The sequence below is a fragment of the Meles meles genome, chromosome 7, assembly GCF_922984935.1.
Source record: "Meles meles chromosome 7, mMelMel3.1 paternal haplotype, whole genome shotgun sequence".
In the NCBI taxonomy this organism is placed as follows: domain Eukaryota; kingdom Metazoa; phylum Chordata; class Mammalia; order Carnivora; family Mustelidae; genus Meles; species Meles meles.
In genome coordinates this window covers 5,831,611-5,858,368 of record NC_060072.1, presented here as the reverse complement: position 1 = coordinate 5,858,368, position 26,758 = coordinate 5,831,611, and the positions used below count along the sequence as shown (strand labels likewise).

At 50.8% G+C, this 26,758-nt stretch overlaps 1 protein-coding gene across 6 annotated transcripts in view; it reads right to left on the bottom strand.

Annotated features, from left to right (window-relative positions):
• PACSIN2 (protein kinase C and casein kinase substrate in neurons 2) overlaps positions 1-19,613 on the bottom strand; it is a 130,476-nt gene extending 110,863 nt beyond the window's left edge. For 3 of the 6 annotated variants that reach the window (XM_046010538.1, XM_046010537.1, XM_046010539.1), the window contains exon 1: positions 19,467-19,588. The gene's annotated coding sequence lies outside the window, so the exon portion shown is untranslated. Of the gene's footprint in view, positions 1-18,982; positions 19,004-19,466 lie in introns of those variants that run through there. The other 3 variants (XM_046010531.1, XM_046010530.1, XM_046010536.1) reach the window with 3 other exon arrangements.
• Positions 19,614-26,758: the final 7,145 nt, after the last annotated feature.

The window sequence follows — 26,758 nt, the reverse complement described above, 5'->3', positions numbered from 1 at the left end:
AGCCCCTAGACGACATCCCTAAATGCAGCCGGCATTTCCCCTCAGGGACCACGCTGGCCACCTGCAGTGGTGGTTGGAGACCATCTGAGCTCAGGAACAACACCTACCCACCCCCACCGGTGCCGTGTTCAGAAGTTAGGCATGTGCCAAGAACAGGGATGACCACAGCCAAATAAAAACTTGAACTCCTTTTCATAAAGCCATAACCTAATCTTCTACGTCCCCTGCCTCCCTCCACTGCCCCCCCCCACCAAATAAAAAAGTAGACAAGTGAGACTGAGGAATCCTACCTCCTAGTAACTTAAGGGGAAAATACATTTTGCAATGAGCTGAAAATTTAATTCAAAGGTTCCTATCTCACGAACCTCTACAAGTCCAGCCTCAGCACTCACTGGCCAGAAGTCTAGCTGCTCCTAGAACCACAGAGGCTCAGGAGTAAACTCGAGTAGTCGTGGCCTGTGGACTACAGTGAAATGCAGCAAAACATTTCTAAATAACTCTCAGTACTAAACCCAGTTAACGTTTCTTATCAGACCTCCTTCTCTTTCAAAGAGAGACACCAAACTACTCTTAATCCATGTTGGCTCCAAAGCTCCAAAGAAGCATTTTTTAAAATTCAAATTATTTACTGAGTCTGCCATAAAAATTATGCCATTACACACATTTGGGGGGGAAATGCACATATTTAAATCCATGATCTAAAAAACAGTCAAAGAAATAGTGTGTTTCTTAACATAATAGAAAACTTATTCTCAAAGAGGAAAGAAAAAAGATCTATGTAAGCCTGCCTCAGGATTTAAAGGCATCATTGAGTGACGGTTTTTAAATACCTAATTTCTGCAGTGAGTCCATGTTACTTCCCCTATGAAGGTGGCCCTGAAAACTGAGGGTGCACATATTACTCACGCCACACTCATTCATCCCACACGTCTACGTGTCTATTACACACCAGCACAGACCTAAGAACTGCGGATTCCAATATAAAAGACAGTCCCTGCCTCCATGTCCCTGAGCTTCCAGCCCATCAGAGCAGCCGGCAGTCAGTCAGCAATCATACCATATATGAGACACACTGGGACAGCTAAGGGCCTTGTACTCTGCAGGATCAGGGTTGGGGAGTGGGGGTAAAAGTAGTGTTGAGTTTTGAAGGCTGAGTAGGAGTTCGGCAGGCAAAGATGGAAGACGGGGCATCTGCAGCAGAGGTAACAGATCTATGGAAAGGGAGAAACACACTAAGCTCAATGGGGCAAGAGATAAGGTTGAAGGGGTGAGCAGGGGCCAGATCACAAGCTTGGACTTTATTGTGATGGCAACAGGGAGCCACCGAAAGAATTTTAATCTGGCCAAACAGCAGCCCAACTGCTCCCACTGCTGATAACTAAATGAAGACTCAGAAGAGAGCAACATAAATCCCTCCCTATTTGGTTCAAAAGAGTTAATGAAAAATGTTAAACCAAATCCCTCCTCCAACATTCAGTAACAAACTGATAAGCATGGCCCAAAGACCTCTTACATCTGGTCACCTGCTCCGCGCCTCTTTCCCCATCCGTAAAATGGGCTGGAGCCCTCCCAGAGGGCTGGTGAAAGGACCGTGGAAAACAGCACGCAGGGCTCAGAGCCCAAGCTGCACGGCCGCCGGGTGCTGGGGACGGCAGCGGCAGCGCTCGTTCCAGGAGCTCCAGAAGTGCCAGCAGCACGCAGGGCCAAGGGCGCCCAGGCCCAAAGGCAGGTGAAGATGACTTTCTGGCCGCCTGTGAAGCTGCCGCATAGCAGTACAGAGGTGGAGGCTGCTCGGACCCCTTTGGGACTGAAGGAAAAAGAAGAAAGAGCACCCACCCCTCGCATACACGGTCATAAAGCTGGGCCGAGAGGGCTCTAGTCTGAGGCAGCTCACACGGTCGCCAGCCTGCACAGACGGCGAATGGCCCCATCCACCTTCCCACGTCTCTAGCCTGGGCCCCACCTCCTCCAGCCAGGCACAGAAGGCTTACTGTCCCCTCATCAGCTTACAGCCGGCAGCCTCCACAACCACCTCTACACGTGAGACACTGCCCAGAACCTACCCACCAGGAAGTCCTTAAAGGCTCTGTGCCCGGGGTTCTGGAAAACCCAGAACAGTGGAAGAGACCACAGGAGACCCCAGCACACATCTCCCAGCCCCTCTCACACCCGAGCAGGTGAGAAGGCCCCTGCTGTCAAGGGGCTTAAGTCTCAAGGGAAATGAAGAAACAGCAAGGCTGTGTGAGGCTGATGAGAATTATACACAGTCCCAAAGGGAGGAGATCTGTGGGCCTAGAACCACAATTCCCAGCCTTTGGATTTCACTAACTAAAAATCTTCCCCCAGATTTGGGGGGCTTTTCAAAAAATAGTGCTGAAACCTTTCAAAAAGGTACAAACAGAATTCCGTACCTTATACTGTACACAAAAATAACTCTAGATGGATCGCAGACCAAAATTAAAACCTGAAACTGTAAAACTACAGAAAATATAAGAAAATATGCATGACCCTGGATTAGGCAAAGATTTTAGCTGTAACACCAACCAAAAAAATACAAACTGTACAACAGACTTCATCAAACTGTTTCAACCTCAGCTCTTCAAAAGATACTGTTAAGAGAATGAAAAGTCAAGCTACAGGTGGGAAGAAAATATTTACAAATCACATATTTGATAAAGGACTTGTATCCAGAATAAAGAAATCTCAAAAGTATTAAAATAAGCAAACCAGCTTTTCAAACAGACAAATGATGTGAATAGCTAGTTCACCAAGGAAGGTATAGCGACCCAAATAAGCACAGGAAAAGATGGCCAATATCATTAGTTATTAGGGAAATGCAAATTAAAGCCACAATAAGACATCATTACAGACCTACCAGAATGGCAACAACTAAGGACAGTCCACAGCAAGTGTTGGTGAGGACACGCAAGAACTGGACCTCTCACACACTACTGGTGGGAGTGTGACATGGTACAACACTTTAGAAACACAGAAGAGCCTGGCAGTGTCTTAAAAAGTTAAACATTATTGGGGCACCTGGGTGGCTCAGTGGGTTAAAGACTCTGCCTTCGGCTCGGGTCATAGACCTGGGGTCCTGGGATCGAGCCTCGCATCGGGCTCTCTGCTCGGGAGGGAGCCTGCTTCCTCCTCTCTCTCTCTGCCTGCCTATCTGCCTACTTGTCATCTGTCTGTTAAATAAATAAGTAAAATCTTTAAAAAAAAAAAAAAAAGTTAAACATTATACCATCCAGCCATTCTACTCTAGTATTTACCCAAGAGAAATGAAAGCTTTTGGACATACAAAGGCTTGTACACAAAAGTTCACTGAAGTTCTACTTGTAATAGGCCCAAACTATGAACAGCCCTAATGTCCATCAACAGGTGAATGAGTAAACGAACTGTGGCAGAAACACACACGAGATAAAAGAGAACGAAATCCTGATAGGTGCTACAACATGGGTGAATCTCAAAACAATTTTGCTGAAAGAAACGACACTTAAACGAGAACATACTGTATGATTCCACTTCTGTAAAACCCTAGAAATACAAACTAGCGTACAAGGACGGAAAGCAGACCAGCAGGCGCCTAGGAGCGGCGAGGGGCAGGCAGAAAGGACGGACGTAGCTCAGGAACACTTCTGGGGGTGATGGGCAGGTTCATTATCTTGATCGTGGTGATGGTTTAATGGGTGTATTCGTATGTCAAAATTGATCAAACTGTAAACTTTAAACATGTACAACTTATTGCTTGTTAATTATACTAAAAAGACAAACAAAAACCGTTTAGATCTGGGGGGAATAGGGACACCTGGCTGGATCAGTGGGCAGAGAATGCGACTCGATCTCAGGGTCATGAGTTCAAGCCCCATGTTGGACATGGAAGCTACTTAAAATTAAAAAAATTAAAATTGGGGAGGAGAATAAAGCTGCTTACCTTTTATTTTGTCAAGAAGAATACTCTTTAAAAACTACCAGTTCTGGGGCACCTGGATGGCTCAGTGGGTTAAGCCTCTGCCTTCGCCTCAGGTCATGACCTCAGGGTCCTGGGATCAAGACCCATATCGGGCTCTCTGTGCAGCAGGGAACCTGTTTCCCCCTCTCTCTCTGCCTGCCTCTCTGCCTACTTGTGCTCTCTCTCTGTCAAATAAATAAATAAAATCTTTTTAAAAAGTAGGGGGGGCGCCTGGGTGGCTCAGTGGGTTAAAGCCTCTGCCTTCTGCTCAGGTCATGATCCCAGGGTCTTGGGATCGAGCCTCCCATCGAGTTCTCTGCTCAGCAGGGAGCCTGCTTCCTCCTCTCTCTCTCTCTCTGCTTGCTTCTCTGCCTCCTTGTGATCTCCATCTGTCAAATAAATGAATAAAATCCTAAAAAAAAAAAAAAAAAAAAAAGAATGGCCACGATTTTATACTAAAAGAGAGCCCTTCTCAAGAAAAGGTAATTGCTAATCTTAACATATAAAAACAACACAGTCCTCTCTTTTCCTCACTTGGTGACCACACCATTTCAGATCAGCTTTTGTGACCCACTGGGCTGGGGATACTAAAAGCTGCGCAATCCTCAGACGGTTCCTGGGCTCATCTCCATCTTCAACCTGGCAGTTGCTCTTGGAAGGGAATCACCCCTACTCCAGCAGCACTGGGGAAGGTCATGTGTACTGTGGGTCACTGCAACTCTGGCAGTGACCCAAGACACTCTGTCCTTCCCTCCTGGAGGACAAGAAGACACAAGAAGTATGTGCCCCCAAAAGGTTCCTAGAGTGCTGCCTGGCTGCAGAAGAAGTGAAATACCTTGATTCTGGGAGAGCTTTTTACCCCAAAGCCAGAGTATCTGTGTTTTGCTGCAAGGAGAAGTTTCGTATGTCAACATTAAGCTTGTTCACTGGGGAATCTTCTAGGCTAACTTCCATTGAGCTGAAGTTGAAATAAAGTAAGAGCTCTAAAAAGACCACGATATGCACTGGAATCTTCTGATACTGGGCCAGAATGCTAATAAAATCCAAAGGATCTCAATTAGCCAAACCCTAGAAGACTTTAGATAAAATGGAGCACTACAAGTGATCTCACCACGCGTGACTGGTTTCGTGGTATGAACAGCTGAGAAGGGGACAACACCTCCCCCAACCCCAGTTGTCAAAGAGGGAGGGACCCCTCCACGCTCTGCAGGGCCAAACACACTCAGTAAGCACGGACTCTGTTGTTTCAAGAAACCAAACGTACACGGGTCCAGAGCAGCGCCGTGCACCGCGAGACCCCGACATGCGACCATGGGAACACTCCGGCTCGCACACCCAAGCTCCTTCCACGCATGTACTACCTGTGCACAACCACCACAGGGCCCCCTCTCAGCGTGAAGTGTGTGTACACGGAGGCACAGTCCACCCTCAGAAGGACCCAGCCAGGGACCCAACACAGCTCCTACAGGTGGGCCAGGAGAACCGCAGGGCCTCTGTCCCCACGCGAGATCTGCAAGGCGGATGCCAGCTTCTGGGCAGGCACAACCACTGCCCTTCGGATAGCTCACCCTGGGGGGAGAGTCCCATCAGAAGAGGGCCCCAGGGACGAGTCCCATGTGCCTGGTCTAGGACGATCCTCCGTGATGTGCGCGGGCTGCAGAGAAACTCAACCCTGGCATGTAGTCATGTTTCCAAACAACTCTAAAGGGACAGTTCTGTGTTTGGCATGAAGCTGTGGCAAGTCCGAGAAGGAAGCAGAGCTATAAAGTTATTAAATGTAAATATTTAAAGAACTAGCAGCTGCTGATGCCAGGAGGACGGCAGCTTGCAAACTTCCAGTCAGAATAATGGTTCTGTTATGTCAGGGCCTGAGTCAAGATCACAGATGCTACTCCATCCCACCCGCTACAGAGGATACAAACTTGAAAAGCAACTTACTCTGTCCATTGGGCAGTGCCTTTAAAGTTAAAATAAGAAAATAACTGTCTGATGTGGAAAATACCAGTATGCATGTAAATCTCCTTTTTTTTTTTTAAGATTTTATTTATTCATTTGAGACAGATACAGAGAGTGAGAGAGAGAGAGAGCATGAACAGGGGGAGAGGTAGAGGGAGAAGGAGAAGCAGACTCCCCGCTGAGCCAGGAGCCCAGATGCACAGCTCCATCCCAGGACCCAGAGATCTTGACCTGCGCCAACGACAGAGGCTTAACCGTCTCAGCCCCCCAGGCACCCCGGATCTCCTCCTTTAGGCCAAGCACTAAATGATGTGTGTCTCAAATGCCATTCACGAGGCGACTATTTGGGACCAAGGATGAGATTATGCAATTTTGCTAACAATAAAAACGTATATATTTGGTGACTTCTAGTGTCCACACTGTCTACCATGTAGGGGCCTGAAAGCAGTCTCCACTCATTGTTCCATCCCTGAGCAAGGCAATTTGATGGGACAGGCAAAGGTTACATTTCTGACAGCTAAGGGAACCAATCAGAGAAGGGAGGTGTCCAGGACAAAATGAGCACGCTTCGTTTTCTGTTGCCATTTCTGATGATGCCCTCGGGCCTAGCTTGCTGAATTCCACAATCCAAGTTGCTCACTGATCGAATGCACACACCTCCCCAGCCTAGCTCTGAGGCCTGCCGTTTAACCTAAGCCCAGCTTCCCACCTGCAAAATAAAGCTATCGTAAGGGTAAGTGTAATCATGCACAGAAAAGTAGGGCAGTGCCACAAAATAAGCCTCCATAAACATTAAATTTTTAAACATCATTATGATAATGACAAAGTAAAAAACCAGTTCAGGTAAGGCAACAACCTGCACCCTGTTGAGCCCTGAATAAAGCTTGGGTCACAGGCTGCTAAGGAATCATGCCTCCTGGTCAGTTACCGAAGGGCCTGTCCTGAAACTAAGCAGCCCCATGCCATGCCACGCACCCAGGCAGGGCAGCTGAGCAGACATTTCTCGGGAAAGAAAACAGGAAGTGTGGAAAAGACAAAGTGAAGCTAAGTGCCTGTGCCTCTGGGGCTTGGTAGTCACCATCCAGCTTGGCTAAGAAGCTGCCAGGATGCCTGAGCCTGCCGGCCCCTGCCAGAGCCTTCATCACACACAAGACCAAAGGTTCAGCTGGTTGCCTAGGCAACAGCCAACCTAGGCACACTTACACATCTGTGGAAAGCGGGGCAAAGTACAATTCCCATACTTTGTGATACAAACACAGAAGGCCAAGCACAGAGCAAAGCACGAGTCTAAAATCTGGGTTTACTGACAGAATAAGCGTTGAGTGGGGAGGGGCAGCACCAAGCCAAGCCCCGCAGTGCCGGCAGCAAAACCCACTTGTGTCTGAAAGGCAACACTCTTGTCACGCCTCTGCGTTGTGATCATTTCCTCTTACTTCTACCTCAGTGAGTAGTAACGTCTTGCTTTGTTGTGGACGTCAGCCTTTCTTCGCTAGGATAAGAGGAACCGAGAATAGAGTTTTTGTCCCACCAGGGGCCAGAGAACTAAAGGGAAGCAGGCCCTGCCCGCCCCAGAGACGGAGGATGGGATGGAAGCCCAGCAGGAGGCCAAGGGACGAGGCACTGCGGCCCAGCACGGCTTCCACCTGAGCCCCTCCTCGTCCCTCATAAAACATGTTTTCTTCTGCAGACCCTGGAAAAGGAGCCACCAGGAAAACAGGACTCCACTCAGTCTCAGGGTGGATATGGAAGGGACAGTAGAAGACGAAGAAGCCAGCCAGGCCACAGTGAAGGGACACTGTGAAGGGCAGGGCAGGACACAGCATCTTCCCAACAGAAAAAACAAACACAAAAACAAGGAGGGTAAGAACCAAAATTAAAAACCTCCCAGAATGTTCTCTGAGATGTTGGTCTCTAACAACTAACAGAGCCAGGAGCATCGGTGAGAGCGGCCTCTAGAAGATACACCAGGTAAAATCTGCAGGATCACTCGACCCCCGGGCTGTCCCGCCATACCAGTGACCCTGGCAGCAACAACATGGCGCAATGTCCTTCCCAATACGCACACTGTAAATGAGGAAAAGAACAGAACGAGTTCAAAGAGATGCTGTGGTTCTGAGTATCAGGACTACTGGGTTGACGAAGAAATGCAACCACAAACATTTACAGCCTTGGGAATGTCGAACGTGAGCTTGAGTGATTATAAACACAGTAGGAAGGCTTTTTCAAAGACTGTTTCATGCTTATGAAAAGAAAGCATCTAAGTAAAATGATGTCCAGAAACCTAGAAAGGAAACGTGACTCATTTGAGAAAACCTCACTCAAGTTTCTTATCTCACAGATACTTGGAAGTTCTGGAGGCCAAGGCATGTTAACGAGAAAGAGTCCCTCAACACTTTCACCCATCAGTATCAGAAAAATAAAGCCACGAGCAACAGAGGAGGCATTCAAAACACTCTAAGGTGCTCATATCCTTTAATCCAGGATTTCTATTTCTGAGAATTTATTCCCACGAACTAATCTAATCACACAAATGAAAAAAGGAAAATAAAACTGTAAACTACAAATTCATCTACAATAGCAAAAAAAAAAGTTGGAAATTACCTAAAATGGCCAGCAATAGGGAAATGGTTTAATCTCATTACATCCCCATGATTATGCAATCATTAAAGGTCTTGTTAAAGGCAACAGTAAAAACCCAGAAAATATCTTATAAAATATTTAAGTGATCTGAACAATACAATCCTAACAGCGAAACAGTGAAAAAGAAGCAGGCACGTGTGGTCAATGCCGGCTTCAGGGCCACAGTTCTACTGACAGCCTGAACGACCTTGGACTAGGCACACAATCTCACCACCGGCAGTGTCCCTGCACTCCAACCAGTAAGCTCAGCAGTAGACAGAGGCAATGCACGTCCTGTCTCTGAAGCCTGGATCAAAGCAGGCAGCTCGCAGGTGGCAGCTACTCCTTCTACGGTACATTAGAAACCTCTCTACGCATGTGGAAGGGAAAACAAGAAAGAGTTCTTTATTCATTTTTTTCAAGATTTTATTTATTTGACAGAGAGAGAGAGCACAAGTAGGCAGAGAAACGGCGGGGGGGGGGGGGGGGGGGGGCAGGGGAGGGGGGTGTTGCCGGGGAAGCAGGCTTCCTGCTGAACAGAGAGCCCGACAGGGAGCTCAATTCCAGGACCCTGAGATCATGACCTGAGCCAAAGGCAGAGGCTTAACCCACTGAGCCACCCAGGCGCCCCAAGAGCCTTTATTCAGAAAATCCTATGCTGCACCTTCAATATTTTTTTTAAAGATTTTATTTATTTATTTGACAGAGAGAGAGATCACAAGTAGGCAGAGAGGCAGGCAGAGAGAGAGGAAGAAGCAGGCTCCCTGCAGAGCAGAGAGCCCGATGCGGGGCTCGATCCCAGGACCCTGAGATCATGACCCGAGCCGAAGGCAGCGGCTTAATCCACTGAGCCACCCAGGCGCCCCTGCACCTTCAATATTTAAAAGAACTAAAAAAAACAAAAATTAAAGAACTAAAAGACGAGAATGGGAGGAAAAGCCTTTCAACAATTATCACAAGCATAAAACAACCATCCGCTCTAATTTACCTCAACAACTGATCTTCAATTGATACCACAATGTCAACAAAATGTGAAGATCTTTCACAATTTTACACAGTGCAGAACGAATGCTCTACAGAAACATAATTTCTTCTCTTTGAACTCGCTGCTTTTGAACAGCTTATGACACCCTTCAAAATACAGCTAATGGAAGGTGAGGAAAGGGCACAACTAAGCGGGGAGCTCTGGCATCCCCAGGCATGCTGTCCCCCCTGCAGCCAGTCGGGGAGCGGGACAGGCGCCGCAGAGACCATGGACAGGTGGATGACAGCCACCGCCCTGATCACACACCTACGAGCTGGGCTGTGGAGAAGCCTCTCCCTTTTCTGCCCTTATCTCCCTGCTGTGTAAATTGCTGCAAACTTTCAGGTTATCTTCACCAAGTTAGTGGCAGGCATAGATCCTATCTTAAAAGACCACATAACTTTCCTCTTTTCTGTTTCTGAGGGATGGGGAGGGAAGATTAAGGTTTAAGGTTTATTTTCATATGAGGGTGAGTGACTCAGAATCCACTTATTCAAGGCAGCAAGATAAGAGGCAGGAGCGTGGCTTCAGGGGTGCCTGGCTGGCTCGGCTGGTAGAGCACGCACAGCTTGATCTCAGGGTCATGAGTTCAAGCCCCAGGTTGGGCATATAGTTTACTTTAAAAAAGAAAAAAAGAATGGGGCTTCAGAGTCGAGTGGAAGGCCGTCTCTCTTGATGACCCTAAATGACCCTAAATGACCTGAAGATCATTTATCTCTCAGAACTTTCACTTACTTACATGTAAAATGGAGCTAACACTATCTTGCTCCAAGAATGAAATGAGCAGGAATGTAAAGCTTCTTATATGATCCCTCAGAAACCCCAGAACCCAGGGGCTTGACCCAGATGGTGACCCCCCCAGCCCTGACCGACCCCCACCGTCGCAGGCCTCCTCACTGGCACCTGCCCGGACTCCTCAGCTGATGATGCATTTGCTGGTGCGGACGTCACAGGTGCTGCCTAATTAAAACACTGTCACGACTAAGCTAAACAGCATCCCGGCCGGCTCCATCCTCCAGCAGCCAGTCAGCTACAAAACCCACTAATAACGGCCTTGGAGGTCCGTGCGGGGAGCACAGCCTGCTCTGTGGTTCCTCTGAAGACCACAACTCACAGACTTGGCACACTCAGTTGGCGACAACACAACTGAGTACAATGGAACACACAGTTTAAAATATGAACATGTTGGGCGCCTGGGTGGCTCAGTCGTTAAAGAGTCTGCCTTTGGCTCGGGCCTTGATCCCTGCTCGGCGGGAGGCCTGCTTCTCCCTCTCCCACTCCCCCTGTTTGTGTTCTCTCTCTGTGTGACTCTGTCAAATAAATAAATAACCTTAAAATATATATATATATATATATGAAAATGTTCACAAACCATGGTCTGGGCATCACTTACAAATTTCATTCAATTGAATAGGAAACTTCAAACGGTAGGTGCAGTTTATTCTGTGTGTTAAAGACTGCAGGCAGGCACCAGCAGGGGCCCCGTACCTGGGCTCCTGGAAGTCCAAATTAGGGTGGAGGCCCTTATGGGGTCCTGGCCGGCTGGTCTCAGTCAAAACCACCAACCCTCCAGTCCCTCCTCTTCTCCTCCTCTGAGCAAGAAAGAGGGGAGCCAACCAAAAGGGGCTGGAGACAAAATGCAAGCTGTGGGAAAGTTCTGGTGAACTGCAAATGCCTACACAACCAAGCCACTTTTATATACATTTATTTCCATTCTCCAATCAGGTTATTATTTACATACTATTTCTAAAAGTAAAAGGGTAATGGCGCAGTCTGGGAAACGAGGAGAAACTTTCCACAGTTCTGCAGCCTTAACTACCACTGCTGTCTCGCGCCTGTGACCAGTGCATACGACCTGACAACTTGCCTTCTCGAGTCCTAACATTTCTCACCACCTCGGCATGAGCCACCACCACTCTCACGCACCTCCAGTCACAGCAGCAGCCCGTCATCCCAGGCTCAGGATTTCTCCAACCTAGAACGTTCAACTTGGCCACAGAATAGCCAACCCAGAAGGAGCAAGGCTTCGGCGAGGCTGGGGTGCCCTCACGACCCGGAGGCGATAGGACCAGCCTAGACCCTCAACCCAACAGGAAGGGCAGACGCAGAGAGGTGGCGAGAAGGCCTGGCAAGTGCTAGGATGGGAGGGAGGGGACTCCATGCAGGGCCGGAGGCCGCGCCCACATCAACAACCCCGAATCACACTTATGACCCTGAGTCACCAAAGCAAGGTCCAAATTGACTACCTACACTTAGGCCGGAGGAAAGAACACACAGTAGGAGGAAAGATTTTATTTATTTCTTTGACAGAGAGAAATCACAAGAGAGGCAGGCAGAGAGAGAGGAAGGGAAGCAGGCTCTCCGCCGAGCAGAGAGCCCGATGTGGGACTCGATCCCAGGATCATGACCCCAGCCGAAGGCAGCGGCCCAACCTACTGAGCCACCCAGGCGCCCGGTAGGAGGATTTTCAATAGAAGTGGATAACAGAACATCAAATTAAGCACTTGAACGGTACACTTTGCTTAATTAGCAAGTTCACTTAAGTAGACATTGTACTCTGAACAATACACAAGTTACTGAGCCAGCCCCACAGACCTGGCACAGGCGCTGACCTCTCAGGGTGCAGTACCCCACTCCGCCCTCGCTCGGCTGGAGGACGAGGAGGCTGTCAACATCCCAGTTCTGAAGCTGCTGAAGCATGTGGCCGAGGAAGGCCACCCTGTTACCCAGTGGTAGAGGCGAACTCCAATCGGGGCTGTGGCACTCTGAAACCTCCTACACCTTACTGTAATATGACCTTTCTCTGGCAGTGAAAGTTACCTCCTGACTGCATGGATCTGTGACCAAAAACCACATGGGAAAGGCAGCAGAACCCAGGAGCCACCATGTTACCAATGGAAAAGCAAACGCGGGCAAAGACACTGAGGCAAAACGGCTGCCAGTCCCGCTCTGGAAGCCCCTCTCATTGGAGAGCGCAGCCACTGCTTCCTGGAAACTTCGATGGCAATCTCCGAGCGTCCAGGGACAGTGGCAATTGTTAAAATGAGCTACCAGGATCACCCCTCGCCGTCTGCATCCCTGACCTCTCAACTTTTCCCTTCTGTGCAGAGACACAGACACCTGCTGTGTCTGCCCTGAAACAGCTCGCCATCAAACTCCATCCTCCAAACCCGAACCAGGCATGCAAGGCAGGTTACCAATATGAAGCCTGCACCCAGCCTCCCCTCCTTCCACCTTAAGTGACTCATCTCACACCGAGCCACTCGCACCCCACACTCTTCACAGCTCTGCACCTCTGCCTGCCATTCTCCTTCTGGGCATCGCCAGCTCCAGAGACACCTGCCTGAAGGTCAGCGCTCTGCAGTGTCCCAGGGCAGTCAGACCCTCCCACTTCTGTCCCCTCCCTGCATTTTGTACACACGCCCAACTGCTACTGTCGCAATGAAATGTGACGGCTTGCAGGTCCCCCTCCTGACTGAGCTGCCACTACAGAGCCCAAGAGTCGCCTTCATCTTGGGATCCCAGAGCTGTGGGCAGGGCCAGGTGCACTGTGCACACAGCAGCCAGGATGCGCCCCTCCTTGGGCCCACCTTGCCCACGTCCCCAAACACTCTCAGCCCCAGGAGGGAAAGTAAAATAAAAAACAGGCACTTCGACACGGCAGCCTAATGGAGTTCCCAAGTGACAGCCTGCCACTCTCTCAATATTTAAATCACAGACAGGTGACTCCTGGAAGAGAGGGGCCAACCTACGGACGCAAGTCTCCTGGTCAGAGCAAGGACTTGTAAAGACCAGCAGAGCAATGAAGGAGGCATTACGGCAGGTCACATGTTTAACCAGACAGTGTCCCTGCAAGGTGGCTGCAGCCTGGCGCGTACCCTTCGTCATGGGCCTTGCCCTCCAACAGCATCATTTCCTGACCAGGCTTCTACTTTTGGTAACTTCCAAATGCTCAGAATTCACTTCTGCCTCCAGCCTCCACCAATTCCTCTCTCTGGGGAGCAACGCACTTAAGGAAACTGACACGTGGCATCAGGCTTTCTGTTCAGTATCAGGGAGACCATGTGTGTCTGCCTCGTTCTTGTGGGTATCCTGAAGAAATGCATCATGAAACAAACAAATCACCTGTTTCCATGTCTGGACAATGAATAACATAACAGGAAGACAGGACCGCGCATGGACTCATACCACATTGGAGTGAAACCTACTGTATACCATCCTATACTTCCATATCTGAGTATTCTAGTCATCTTTACTATGAAGATTCTTTTCATGAGTAATAAACCACCTAACGTCTGTAAGTCTTTAAAATTCCGTGTTCTTTTGGATACATAAGCTCTTTACATAACTGAGACTCTGGGCAGTTAATAAACTGGGAAAAAAAAAAAACAGTCCCTACAATATTCAGAATCTGCCCAGAAGGCCTCAAGAAGCCACTGCTGGGTAGTCATGATCATTGCCACAATCCACACCCGACTCTCAAGCCCACCCAGCAGCTCACAGGCTGGAAGGGAGTCTCATCTGTAAGTACATATTTGGATGGAACAAGTCAAACATTTGGAGTTTTCACTTAACATTTATTTCACAAGTGTTTCAACTGCTAAGCAATTGAGAAGCAATCATTTCAATGTGTACTTTAATCAATAAACGTTAAACAAGTCTGCTCAAAACACCGAAGTCCTACAAATGTGTCCCTATGAAAAATATGGCAAGAAAAAATAACAAAAACAAAATAAGAGTCCTTTTGACAGTCAGGCAGAAAGGTGTTTAGTGATCCAAATTCAGACCAAGAAACAGCCCTTTCAGCAGACGAGCAAATAGTTTCCTCTGTAAGTGACACATTCTGGGATATTTACACAGCCAAACAAAACTCGTAATGACAACCACCAAGGAAGCAAAACCTAATGGAAAAACCCCAAGCTGGTAACCAGGTGTCCCAGTTCTGGTCCCACTACAAGTCTCTCACTGGGTGATCCTACCAGTTGGTAGCCAGTCCTGTACCCCTTTCTTCGTCACAAGAAGGAATATCCATCAACACCCACGCCACTCAGAAATGTTTTAAGGACAAAAAGGACGAGGTGAAAATGCTTTGGAATGTGTCCTCTATAAGCACAAGTTACATTATTATTAGCTCAAAGATGACCGAGAAAATAGGATTATAGAATATCATCGGTGAGAGAGAGCTTAGAGATGGGGTGATCCGGAGTCCTAAATCTGGCCCTGGCCTCTGAAACTGCATGCTTTCTGGGAAGGAGGCCACAATTTTTATCAGATTCTCAAAAGGTTAAGAACCTCTCGGCCCCTCATCTTACAAATATAAAAAACTGAGACCGGGGGCTCCTGGGTGGCTCAGTGCATTAAGCCTCTGCCTTTGGCTCAGGTCATGGTCTCAGGGTCCTGGGATGGAGCCCCGCATCGGGCTGTCTGCTCAGTAGGGAGCCTGCTTTCCCCCCTCTTTCTGCCTGCCTCTCTGCCTGCCTGTCATCTTTCTGTCAAATAAATAAATAAAGTCTTTAAAAAAACAAACAAACTGAGACCTAAGATATTTGACTGTTCTAGGCCTCAAGGTTAGTGGGAAGGCCGGCCCAGGGCTCCGCTCTCCAGCCATGCTCCTCCCACCCCGCCATACCACATTTCTAGGGAGGACAAAAGTCACACAAACCTCAAACAGCCACAGAGTGCGTTACACAAGCCATGGCACGTGTGGCTGCTAAAGTCATAGCAAAGTTTCTATCCTCAGCCTTCTCTTCTCAAGGCTTCCTGCTGAGGTCTTTGCTGGTTGAGGCAGCTTTTCCTTCATTTCTGTAACCCCTCTCTACCTCGTTTGGTGCCTGCAGCCAGGAAACACTCCTATAATTTTCTGATATGGAAATTTTTTAAAAGAAATTAAATACACATAAATGTATGTCAAATATTTCTCAATTAAAAAATAAAGATGGGGGGCACCTGGGTGGCTCAGTTGGTTAAGTACCTGCCTTAGGCTCGGGTCATGATTTGGGGGTCCTGGGATTGAGCGCTGTGTGGGGCTCTCTGCTCAGTGGAGAGCCTGCTTCTCCCTCTCCCTCTGCTGCTCTCCCTGCTTGTGATCTCTCCCTCTCTCTAGTAAATAAAATCTTTTTAAAAATAAAACAATTAAGACTTTGGGGCACCTGGCTGGCTCAGTCAGTGGAGCATGTGACTCTTAATCTTGGGGTTGTGAGCTTGAGCCCCACTCTGGGAGTGTAGAGATTACTTAAAAACAAACTCTTGGGGCGCCTAGGTGACTCAGTTGTTAAGTGTCTGCCTTTGGCTTGGGTCATGGTCCCAGGATCCTGGGATCAAGCCCGGTATCCGGCTCCCTGCTCGGTGGGAAGCCTGCTTCTCCCTCACCTACTCCCCCTGTTTGTGTTCCCTCTCTTGCTGTCTCTCTCTGTCAAACAAATAAAATCTTTTTTAAAAAAATAAATAAATGAAATAAAATCTTTAAGGAGTACCCGGGCGGCCCAGTCAGTTAAGCGTCCGATTCTTGACCTCAGCTTAAGTCTTGATCTCAGGGTCCTGAGTTTGAGCCCTGTGTGGAGACTACTTTAAAAAGAAAGAACGAGGGGCGCCTGGGGGTTCAGTGGGTTAAAGCCTCTGTGTGCAGCCCAGGTCATGATCCCAGAGTCCTGGGACAGAGCCCAGCATTGGGCTCTCTGCTCAGCAGGGAGCCTGTTTCCCCGTCTATCTGTCTCTCTCTCTCTCTGCCTGCCTCTCTGCCTACTTGTGATCTCTCTCTGTGTGTCAAATAAATAAATAAAATCTTTAAAAAAAAGATGGCTCAGTCAGTTGAGTGTCTGAGTCTTGGTTTTGGCTCAGGTTATGATCTCGGGCTCCTGGGATAGAGTCCTGCATCAGGTTCAGTGCTCAGCACCAAGTCCGCTTGCGATTCTCTCTCTCCCTCTCTCTCTGCCCTGCCCTACCCTACCTACCCCCTGCCCCGCACCTCCACCCACACACGCACACTCTCTCTGTCTCTAAAATAAAAAAATAAATTTTTAAAAATAATTAAAAACAAAACGAAGATTTTATTCTAGGAAATAAAAAATGGATTACATGGTGCTATTTTACCAAACAAACATAAATGTGCCATCATGGGAACAAAAAGAAATCAACACACAAAGAAAGGAGACTGTTGTTGTTTTATGTGCTTTTCATCAAACCCCCAGCCCGTGTGGTCTGCGACGGCCAGCGTTCTTCCAACAGTAATCTCTGGAACCGCACGAACGCCAAGAGTGTTGCAGGCCCAGAAGGCTTCTCAGTATACTTCGAGAACTCCTCTTTTAAGACTGTCTCCAGGCAGCAGACAGAACATAATCATCTGAATACTAAGTATTTGAAGGAATCCTACACAGCCATCCCAGAGACCAGCACTGGGACCCATCAGGAGTCAGGCTGCAGGCACTAAGATGCGTCCGGGTATGTGAAGGATCACTGCCAGGGCCATAAAGAAAGGTCTCTGCCTGTGGAATGCACACTGACCTCACCACTGAGGCATGGCCGTGCCGTTCTCAGGTACGCCACTGCAGTTCCAAACAACCTAACTGGGGAGAAAACTGAGCCAGCACTATGGCTCACATGAATGTGGTCATCACCCCATAATCTACGGGCTGGCCTCCGCAAAGCGGCCATGACAATCTGATGACAGATAAGGCAGGCGCGAGTCAGCGGCAAGGTTCAGGTGAGGGTGGCCAGAAAGCCCTTGGTAAATGCTACCCGATCTCTAAATACAAGGCACCATAACTATTATTAAGGAATCTATGAAATCTTTTTGATATTCCATAACATCCTGGAACCAGCTGATGACCCTGTCACAAGCAGGACACCGGAGCATCATGGCCTTAACTCAGTCTACAAGTTTCAAGTGAATTCAAGTGAAAGTCTACAACTTTCAAGTGAATGGGGACGGAAATGAAAAAGTAAAGGACAAATGCCCCTCAGCTCCCACCCCAGGACTGGTCTGGCTATCAGAAATCTGGATAGGCATCCAGGACTAGGGAAAGACAACCTTATCTCCCAGCCTATGTCCGAAACCCAGACACGGTTTTTTACATACGCATACTTTTAGGTTATTTAAATATTATGACCTCTCACATATTTAAGACTGAGAGTAATAAAGTTCCAGTTCCCAAACAGCATGAGCTGTTTCCATTCGAATGAGTTCTTATTCTTCTCCAACAAAGTGAAGCAAGAGTGCAGACCTAATCACTCTTCTATCCCTCTGGGTTAAGTTACTTTCCCAAGTAATAAATATATCAGCCTATACTGGCCAGTTTCTTTAAAGCTTGAAGACAACTGTCAAAAGAAAATCACACACCACAGAAAAGTTTTTGATGTGGCCTCGTATCTCAACTAGCATACCCTCACCCAGGTGACTGATTGCCGAGCTCCAGAATTAAGTTAACACGCACACAGATGAGTTTCCCATGGGAATCAAGAGAACCCCAAGTTGCAATGGCTCCTGTTCAATGTCTCTATGTGGAGGCTGCGACCAGGCTTGTCAATCAAGTGGGGTAAGAACATCTGGGGCCAGAACGGGAGGGCTGGCATTCAACAGCCCCCACCTGGTTGGTTTCCTCGCCCTGGGCGCCAAACTGGCAGTCCCAGGAGGATTAAAACAGAACTTCAGCATCCAACTGCGGAGGGAGGAACTGCAGAGCAGGGAAGGAAGCTGTGAGCTCAGTGACAGCCGCTCAGGTTTGAATTCCTTTAGCAGTTCTCTTGATTTTCATCAGGACAGTCAGGGAGTGTTTGGTAAACAGTGTAATGAGTAGCCGTGGAGACTCTGGGCAGCCTACCCTTTCACCGCAAAAAAACACTGGACAGCTGCAGCAGAGAAGACTCCGGAATGATGACACACACCCCACCTTGAAGGCCGCCTTCCCCTGTCCCCAAGTGGACAGCAGCATCCTCGGAGGCTAGAGCTGCGGGGGGGGGGGGGGGGGGGGGGGGCGGGCAGGCGATAGGTGCCAGGAGGCAGCACAGCCTGTTCTCCCGACCAAGTCCCTCCGAAAGGAAAATCGCCCTTCTCTGGTGGAGCCAAAAGCCCAACGCACCAGTGAGATCCGAGGACAGAAATCGCTACTTCTCCAGCCCGGAACCCTCCGATGACCCGGCCGGCTCGGAAACCCCAGAAGGGAGAAGGCGCTCGCGTTTCCACGAATCCGTGACTGTGGGAAACTCCGAGGGTGGAGCGGGCGAACAGCCCCAGCCTCTCCCGCCTGTGCCCCCTGCCCTAGGGGCTGCTCACAAGGCAGGCCTCGCCGCCCGCACCCCCGCGGCGCCAGGAGAGACGCGCGGAGGGAGGAAAGGAAGGGCGGTCGTCAAAGTGCCCCCAAAAGCTCGTCCGCGTCCGCGTCCCGCCTGCCCCCGCCACCCGTCGGACCCAGCCCTGCCCTCCAACTGGCGCTTACCAGCCACCCCCGGGCTCCGGCGCCGCTCCCGCAGCCGCCCTCGCCTCCCGCGTGTCCCGCGGCGAACCTCGGCGAACCTCGGCGCCCCCCGGCTCCGCGGGCTCCCCGCAGCGCGCCCGCGGCTCCTCCCCGAGCCTCCCTGCAGCCGCCCACCTGCCCCGCGGCAGCAGCTCCCAGCCCGCGGGCCCCGTCGCCGCGCTCCGCTCGCCGCGACCCCCGCCCGAGAACTCGCCCGCGGGCGCCCGGAGCCCCACGCCGAGCCCGCCCCGGCGGCTCCCACCCGCCCTGCGGCGCCCGCCGCGGCCCCCGAGCACGCCCCCTCCCACGGCGACAGGAAGTCCGCGCGCCGGCCGCGCGGCCGCAGAGGCTTCCCCCGGGCGCGGAGCGCGGCCCCGGCGCGGCGGCCTGACAGGGCGCGGGCCCCGCCGCCCGCCCCGGCCCCACGTCCGCCCGCGGCGCCCAACCGTCGCGGCGCGCCCCTCACCTCGGCCGCCGCCCTCCTCCCGACTCGCCGCTCACCCCGCTCCGGCCGCGACGGCGTCTCGGGGTCCGGCTGCCGCCCTCTCTCCTGCCGCGCTCCTCAGCCCTGCCCTGCCCCGCCGCGGCCGCCGCTGCCGCCAGCCACCAGCGCACCGCCCCCGCCGCGCCCGCTGTGCTCGTCCCATTGGCTGCTGGGCGCCGGGCCCCGCCCCGCGGCCCCTCCGGCAGCCCAGATTGGGCCAGGGGCCCAGAAGGCGGCCCGCCCCCTGCCGCACTGAAAGACCGCCCCTGGGCGCCATTGGCGGCGTCTCCTGTCCATCAAAGGGGGAGTGCCTACTTAAGCAAGAGCTAGGGTGCCGGGTCACCGTCCCGGGGTCGCTCCCGGGCTGTGCTTCGCGGGGTCGCTCCCCGGGGCTAGGGCTGGAGTCCCGCAGCTCTGCTGGAACCCAGGCGCGGGGAGCGCGGGAGGGCAGCGCCTCACCTGACTGGGAGTTCCGGAAGTTTCCTCCCCTGGGGCGCTCAGGGAAGCCAATGTCAACCGGGCTTCCTCAGATTCCCGCCACAAGTGCGGATCGCTCCTGAGCCGCTTAGTTTAAGTCGGGCAGAGAGAGAGAGTGTGAGTGTGTTCGTGTGTGTGTGGACGGAGCCGCGGGGAGTGCGTGCGTGTGTGTGTGTTGTGTGTGTGTGTGAGAGAGAGAGAGAGAGAGTGTGTGTGGACCGAGCAGTCAGGGAGAGCGGCCAGGGCACTGCACAATGGAGCACTTTATTTCTAGTTCTCACCAGCCCTTGCCTGCTGGGGTGTCAGCCCCATTCTACAGACAGAGAATAAGGACAAACTGATGACCTTCACCGCGCACTACCCCCAGCGCTTTCCAAGCATTGCTTCACGGGGTCCTCCTGGAGAGCAGAAAAGGCTACACCCAAGGGAGGGTCTGCAGCCGGAGCCCCGGCAACTTGCTGGGGGCTGGGGGCTAGGGGGATGGCTGGAGTAAAGAGAGTAAGTGGCAGAGCCAGGATTAGAAACCACCCCCCCCCAACCCTGGCGTGCGCTGGTTCCACCTGGAGAATGATCACGAAGACGGTGTAGCAACTTGGGAAAACGCTTCAACTAAAATGGTCAAAGGGAAAGCAGGACACAAAATGGTGGGGACTGTATGATTCCACCCCCTGTGGATAGGAACTGAGAGAGACCACAAAGAAATAGAGTGGTTTTTCACTTTCCAAATTGTTTGGAAAGTAGCATTGTGCCTACGATCACTGCTGGAGGTTTCTGAACGGGTGCTGGCCAGGGGCGTGGGCCTCCAGCCTCCTGCTCTTCCCCATCCGCCCGTCAGTCCTCGCCCTCAACCCCTGCCCCTGTACACGCACCCTCACACACATCCCCCTTCCCTCCAAGCTCTGGGAAGGCTGGAAGGGGTTTCCGCAGACCGGACACCACAGGGAGACGGCGAGCCTGGCGCTGGCCAGCAACAAGACACCCCCTGAGCCTTTCTGACCTCCTAGCCCCAGAGGTCACTTCCTAGCCACGTGACCCAGGCAGCGCTCCACCATCTACACATTGGCCCCTTTCCTGTCTCTTTCTTTCCTTCTTCATGTTACAGGATTTTTGTCCCCTTGGTGCCCGTGGTTCTTGGTCACACTGCTTTGAGGAATGAAGAGGTAGATTTCAGATGAAGAGAGGTGGCCATCAAAGCAAAGTTTCCTGAGTGATAGGACAAAGCTCCCGGAGAGGGAGGGCACCTGAGAGGGCTGCCCCTGGAGTTTCTAAGTTTGGGAGTTTTACAGGCTCTTTTGCAGAACTGTCTTAAGTAACCAGGCTGTGCTGGGTCCAGCCAATCAGGGCTTTGGTCATGTATCTGTCTACCTAATAGGTTCACGGCCATGCGCTGATGGGCTTCTGTGACTGACATCAGGGGGCTTGGGTCTTAACTGCCCCTTGCCCGTGATGGTGACAAATGCTTTGTGGTCAATTGCCTTGTTTGAGGACATTTTGCAGAAGTCATTTCTGCAAGGGCTGGAAAGCAGAATGTTAGTGCGAGGCCTGTCTGAGCTGCAGAACGGTGTTACTGCTGTTTTATTTTGGCCGTCCCGACATCGTATTTTCTTGTTGGGGACCCTGGACTTGGCTGCGTGACTACTTCTAACATTAGGGCAAAACCAAAATTCCTCTCATTTTCTCGCACCTAGCAATCTGACATTGTTGCTAAAACACTGGGAGTCCTGCCTTCCATCCCAGCAGCTTGTCGGGTATTTTTCCAATTCCCCTTTGCCAGCTGCGACCATCCCAACTTGGATCCCCACAAACATTTCACAAGATTGTGTTCCGCCTTCTCCTTCAGTCATATTCAAACTGGCCTGGAGCCCAAACCGGCCTCTACCCCTTCCCCACGGAGGGGCCTCGGGCAGGTCACTGTAGAACCTGCACCTCTCTGTCCCGATCTGTGACAGGGAGGTGATAACAAAGCCCATCTCACACGGTTGTGGTCAGGGGTGAGGGGGACAAAAAAAGGAGACGTGTGCAGAGCGGCTCTGGGCATGCAGGTATGAGTGCTCAGTATCTGAACGGTTAACACGTGGTCATGCTTTGTCAACTGCCCTTTGGTCTCCTCCTCCCCATACAACGTGCTCATTACCTGGGTCTGGGACCAAGGCTGACTCAATCCTTTATGAGCCATTTCCAGCTAAGCAGCCTGGATAAACACACAACCCAAGTCCACACGTAATTTTGTGGAGATCAAGACATTCTCAAAAACAAACAAAAAACCCAGATATAACTGTATCGCTGGTAAAATAGTCTTTCTTACACAGTGGTATATGTTCCTCGTTCCAGGACAAAAATCAAAATCTGTGGGATGCTTGGGTGGCTCAGTTGGTTAAGTGTCTGCCTTCAGCTTGGGTCATGATCCCAGGATCCTGGGATGGAGTCCAGCATTTAGCTCCTTGCTCAGTGGGGCGCCTCTTTCTCCCTCTGCGTGCTGCTCCCCCTGCTTATGCACTCTCTCTCTCTCTTTCTCTGACAAATAAAATCTTAAAACAGGGGCGCCTGGGTGGCTCAGTGGATTAGGCCTCTGCCTTCGGCTCAGGTCATGATCCCAGGGTCCTGGGATCGAGCCCCGCGTCAGGCTCTCTGCTCCGCAGGGAGCCTGCTTCCTCCTCTCTCCCTGCCTGCCTCTCTGCCTACTTGTGATTTCTCTGTCAAATAAATAAAATATTAAAAAAAATAAATAAAATCTTAAAAACAAAATCTGCTACAGACATTGACTCTATAAATAAATTCCAGTGTTTAGAAAGTGCGGGGCAGGGCAGGGGGCAGCCGGCAGTTCAGGGAGGGATGGACCTGGGTCCTGCTGCTTCTGGTCCTGAGAAGACCCAACAAAGACACAGAGTCTAGAAGAGCCTCCCCATCTAGGGACAGCAGTGATCCTCACGAACCAGAAACCCTCCCGTAGGAGGGCAACAATATTGAAGGCAGTGGTACTTAACGGAGCCAAAGGGAACGGAAATTCAATAGAGCAAAGGCCCAGAGGCAAGAAATCATGCTCTCCAGGAAGAGAGGAGGGTTCTGCTTGGCCAGAGCCTTGCAAGCACGAGCAGAAATAAGGTGGGGAAAGCAGCTGAGCCGCGAAAAGCTATGGGTGCTGGCAAGTTACTTTGCCATTCCAGGTCTCTGTTTTCCCAACCGTAAAATGGGAATAATCATAGAAATCAAGTGCTTAGGGAAACCTCAAGGATTCATGAGATCATACCTGCTCTGAGGACCGATCCTGGCACGATCAACAGTTGCTGAGCGTGTCCGAGGACCCCTCCCTGATCCGCATTTTGTAAGAGTGCCTCAGGATAGACTTAACTCTTAAACATTTTTAACTGTGATCAAATAAGCCAGATGCAGGAACCCATTAATGTTCTAGAGACAGCAAAGTGTTAACTGTTACGACTAGAGGAGCCCGTTTCTGGATTTACCTCGGAATGAAGCTCTTCCCTGCCAAGTTGTAGAAAGATCTGGATTCCTTACAAATGTGTCATTGATTAGGAGGCAATTATCCCGGCCTTTCTTGCTTCGCTTTGTTTCGTTCCACTCTGGCCCGTGCACGTCTTCTCACATAACACTATGCCATCAAGTACACAGCTGTACTTAGGAGGGTCACATTCAGCTCAGCGCTGCTGGGTAGGACACTCAGGCCTGGGACCAGCTCCCACCCCTAAAGTCAGCAGGATGTGGTCGCATTAAGGGGACAGCATTTCCCACTGTGGGCATCTCCAGGAGCACCCCATTTTCCCCAAGTTCCATAATTGGTTCTTATGCCTCATATGGCTTGAAAGCACTATTCCTGAAGGAGTCTTCATACTTTTCCTAAGTGCCAAGGCTCCTGGTTGGCGGGGAGGGGGGGGTCAGTGTTACAGTGTTGCCGTTTGCACCAATGGGGACAAGTGGCAACAAGGAAACCAATACATGAAAGTGAATGTTTGAAACTTTGGAGGAAGGACTTAATGCCCAGACTTCATGTGAGACATTGTATAAAGTATTTTCTACCCTCTGATGAACATATAGAATCACTCCCACACTCCCTCTTTGAGTTCCTGCCCTTTGGGAGGATGAGAAGGTCCTGGATGTCAACAGTGATTCCATTCTGAATCCAGAGTATCTTCTTTCCTTTGGTGGGCTCCTGGATCAGCTAAATCGAAGGGCATCCTGTGATTGGGAAACGAGATCTTGTTTTATTTTGTTTTACAATGTTACCATATGCAACCACTTCTGTGATTCCAGATTTCCTTGATAGAAAATAAAATTGCATACCAAGGCTAATTTTTTTTTAAAACATTGCAGCAGGCTCAAAATGTGCATTCATCCAAAAAAAAAGTGACTTTCCCCTTATTGATTCAGTTTATAACAGATGAATGTTATAAACTTGAACTTATAAAAGAAGTTATATACCATAATTACATCATAAAATAAATGTCTACCCATCAAACACTGCTATTGAACCCATGTAAGATTTCATGCAGAGTGCCACCGAAAAAGACACAAAGAACTTGAAGATGGTGGGGAGCCATCAAGGGCTGCTCCTGGCCCCCAGACCAGCTGTTGCAAAAGGACCTGTGTCTGTACCTGATGTGTTCAGCTGTCATCTGTTCAATACTTAGGGAGGGGGTGGGGGGGGCGGGGAGTTTCTGCCTCAGGGACAGTCATATCTCGCCTGGGGTGAGGGTGGGGGACTTCCTGGTGGAATGATCTCAGGCCCAGGATTGTATGTGGCAATATGCCCCCATCTAGGCCGGAGTACAAGAAGCAGGCATTGGAGGTCAGGCTCCCACGGACACCACGGGGCTAATATTTACCCAAATCCCGTTCACTGCTGGGTGTCAGAAGAAAGGAGAAGGAGAGGCCTAAGCGACCTAGGCTCTTTAATCTTTTGCTAAAAAACTCCCCCCCCCCCCCCCCCGCAATTAGGAAAGCCTAGGACTCAGTCACAGGCTCAGAGGTTCCTCATTCTTTTCATTTTGTTTTGCTTTGCTTTTGTTTGAAAAGACTTCATTACTTTTTTAGCATACAGCTTTGGGCAAGTCCCCTCACTTCTCAGCCTCAATGTCCCCAGGGGAGCGATGGTTCACCCCTACCTAAAAGGATGGCCATTGAGGAATTAAATGCAGTAATGGTTGAAAGATCCTTCCCACGGTGCCCAGCACAAGGCAGGTACCAGCTCGATCGATGCTGGTATTGGCTCCTGCCATCGTGCACCTGCTTCCCAGATCCACCTCCTGGTTTGCGAAGGGAAGGGGGAGCAGGTGAGGGGCCTGGCAGACCCCAATGGACAGGTGAGCTCCTTCTCCCTCGCCCACATTCCCTGGCCCAAGAGCCACAGAGCCAAAGGGTGCTGCTCTGGAGAGTAGACATCGTTTCAGGGGACGGGGCCTTGCTCTCAGGTTATCACCCATGAAGGAATGCGGGCACCATCTCTTTCTCCCAGGCCACCCCACCCTCTGCCTGCATTCCCACTCCCACGGCCCTCTGCTCCTCCCAGGCTTCATTCCTGCCTCCGCCTCGTCTCCCTGTCCCCCTTCTCCCTCTGTGGGAGGGTCCAACCAAGTCTGAGAACAACCCATCAGAACCCACCCACCAATCCAAACAGCCCCACTGGGAGGTGGAAAGGTGAGAAGACAAAGACCCTCCATACCAAGTTCAAGCAATTCCTCTGCCTGGTGGCCCGCCCAGGCCAGCCACTTTCTCTTCTCTCTGGGTTTGAGGGACAGGTGAGAGATCCAAGCCAGAGCCTGCCAAGGTGAGTACGAATGGTTTTGAATCAACTAAACCAGAGCCGTCGACGCCATGTAGCAGAGCCTCAGAAGTGTGTATGACTAAGGAATATTCCTTTTCTTCTCCAGGTGCATGAATGATGGACGATAGATCAGAATAAGCAGCCAGCAGGCTAATAGGCATGGGGAGCAATCGTTTCCCATTAGCAGCACCGGGCAGGTGGTGGGGCAGGGAAGAAATTGGCGGGAAGATGCTGGGGAGAGCATTTGAGACCAGAAAGTGTCAAAGCCAGGAGGCCCCAAAGGACGACCAGAGAGTCCTACCCTCCTTCTAAGGTGAGGAAACAGAGGCCCAGGAAAGACAGATGAGTTCCCCAGATTTTCCAGTCATCAGTGCTAGGGGTCCTTCTCAAATTGGGGCTTCTGGTTCCTTCGCCAATGTTCTTTCCCCACGCCAACCTTATCTCTCCCTCTAACACAGCAGACACATCATACCAAATGAGGCATGAACGAAAAACACACATTCCCCACTTTGCAGCACCTCTTGCTGGATGGGGGACCAGGCTCCAGAGGGGTCCAAGCAAATATTTGGGAGTCCCGGGCGGGTCCTGAGAAAAGCCAAGTTTGAGCAGATCCTTGAAGATGATAAGCAGGCCTTGGGAGGACCTGTTTCAGGGGCAGGTGATGGGGGCAGCGGGAGTGAGGGGCTGCTGGCCGGAGTTGAGTACAGGCAGATTCCTAAAGGCTGTGGGCAAATAACCCTCCCTAGAGTTCAAGACCAAGGTCAGGGGTGGCTGGCCAGGGCTGAATCCAGCACCCTGCCAAGCACACGCTCCCAGTAGCTCCTGTGTTCTAAGCATCTGGCGCCTGGCTGCTCCTGGGTGGCCTGGAGTGCGGGAAAGCAGGGCTGAGCCCCCCCCCGCACTCCACCGTACCTCTGCAGGCTCCAAACACGCCCTTCCTGTTGTGACAGCTCTGTTCTCTGTGCAACTGGTTCCAGCCTGTGGCTGGGGCTTCAGATTGCGCTCACTGAGGCCGACCAGA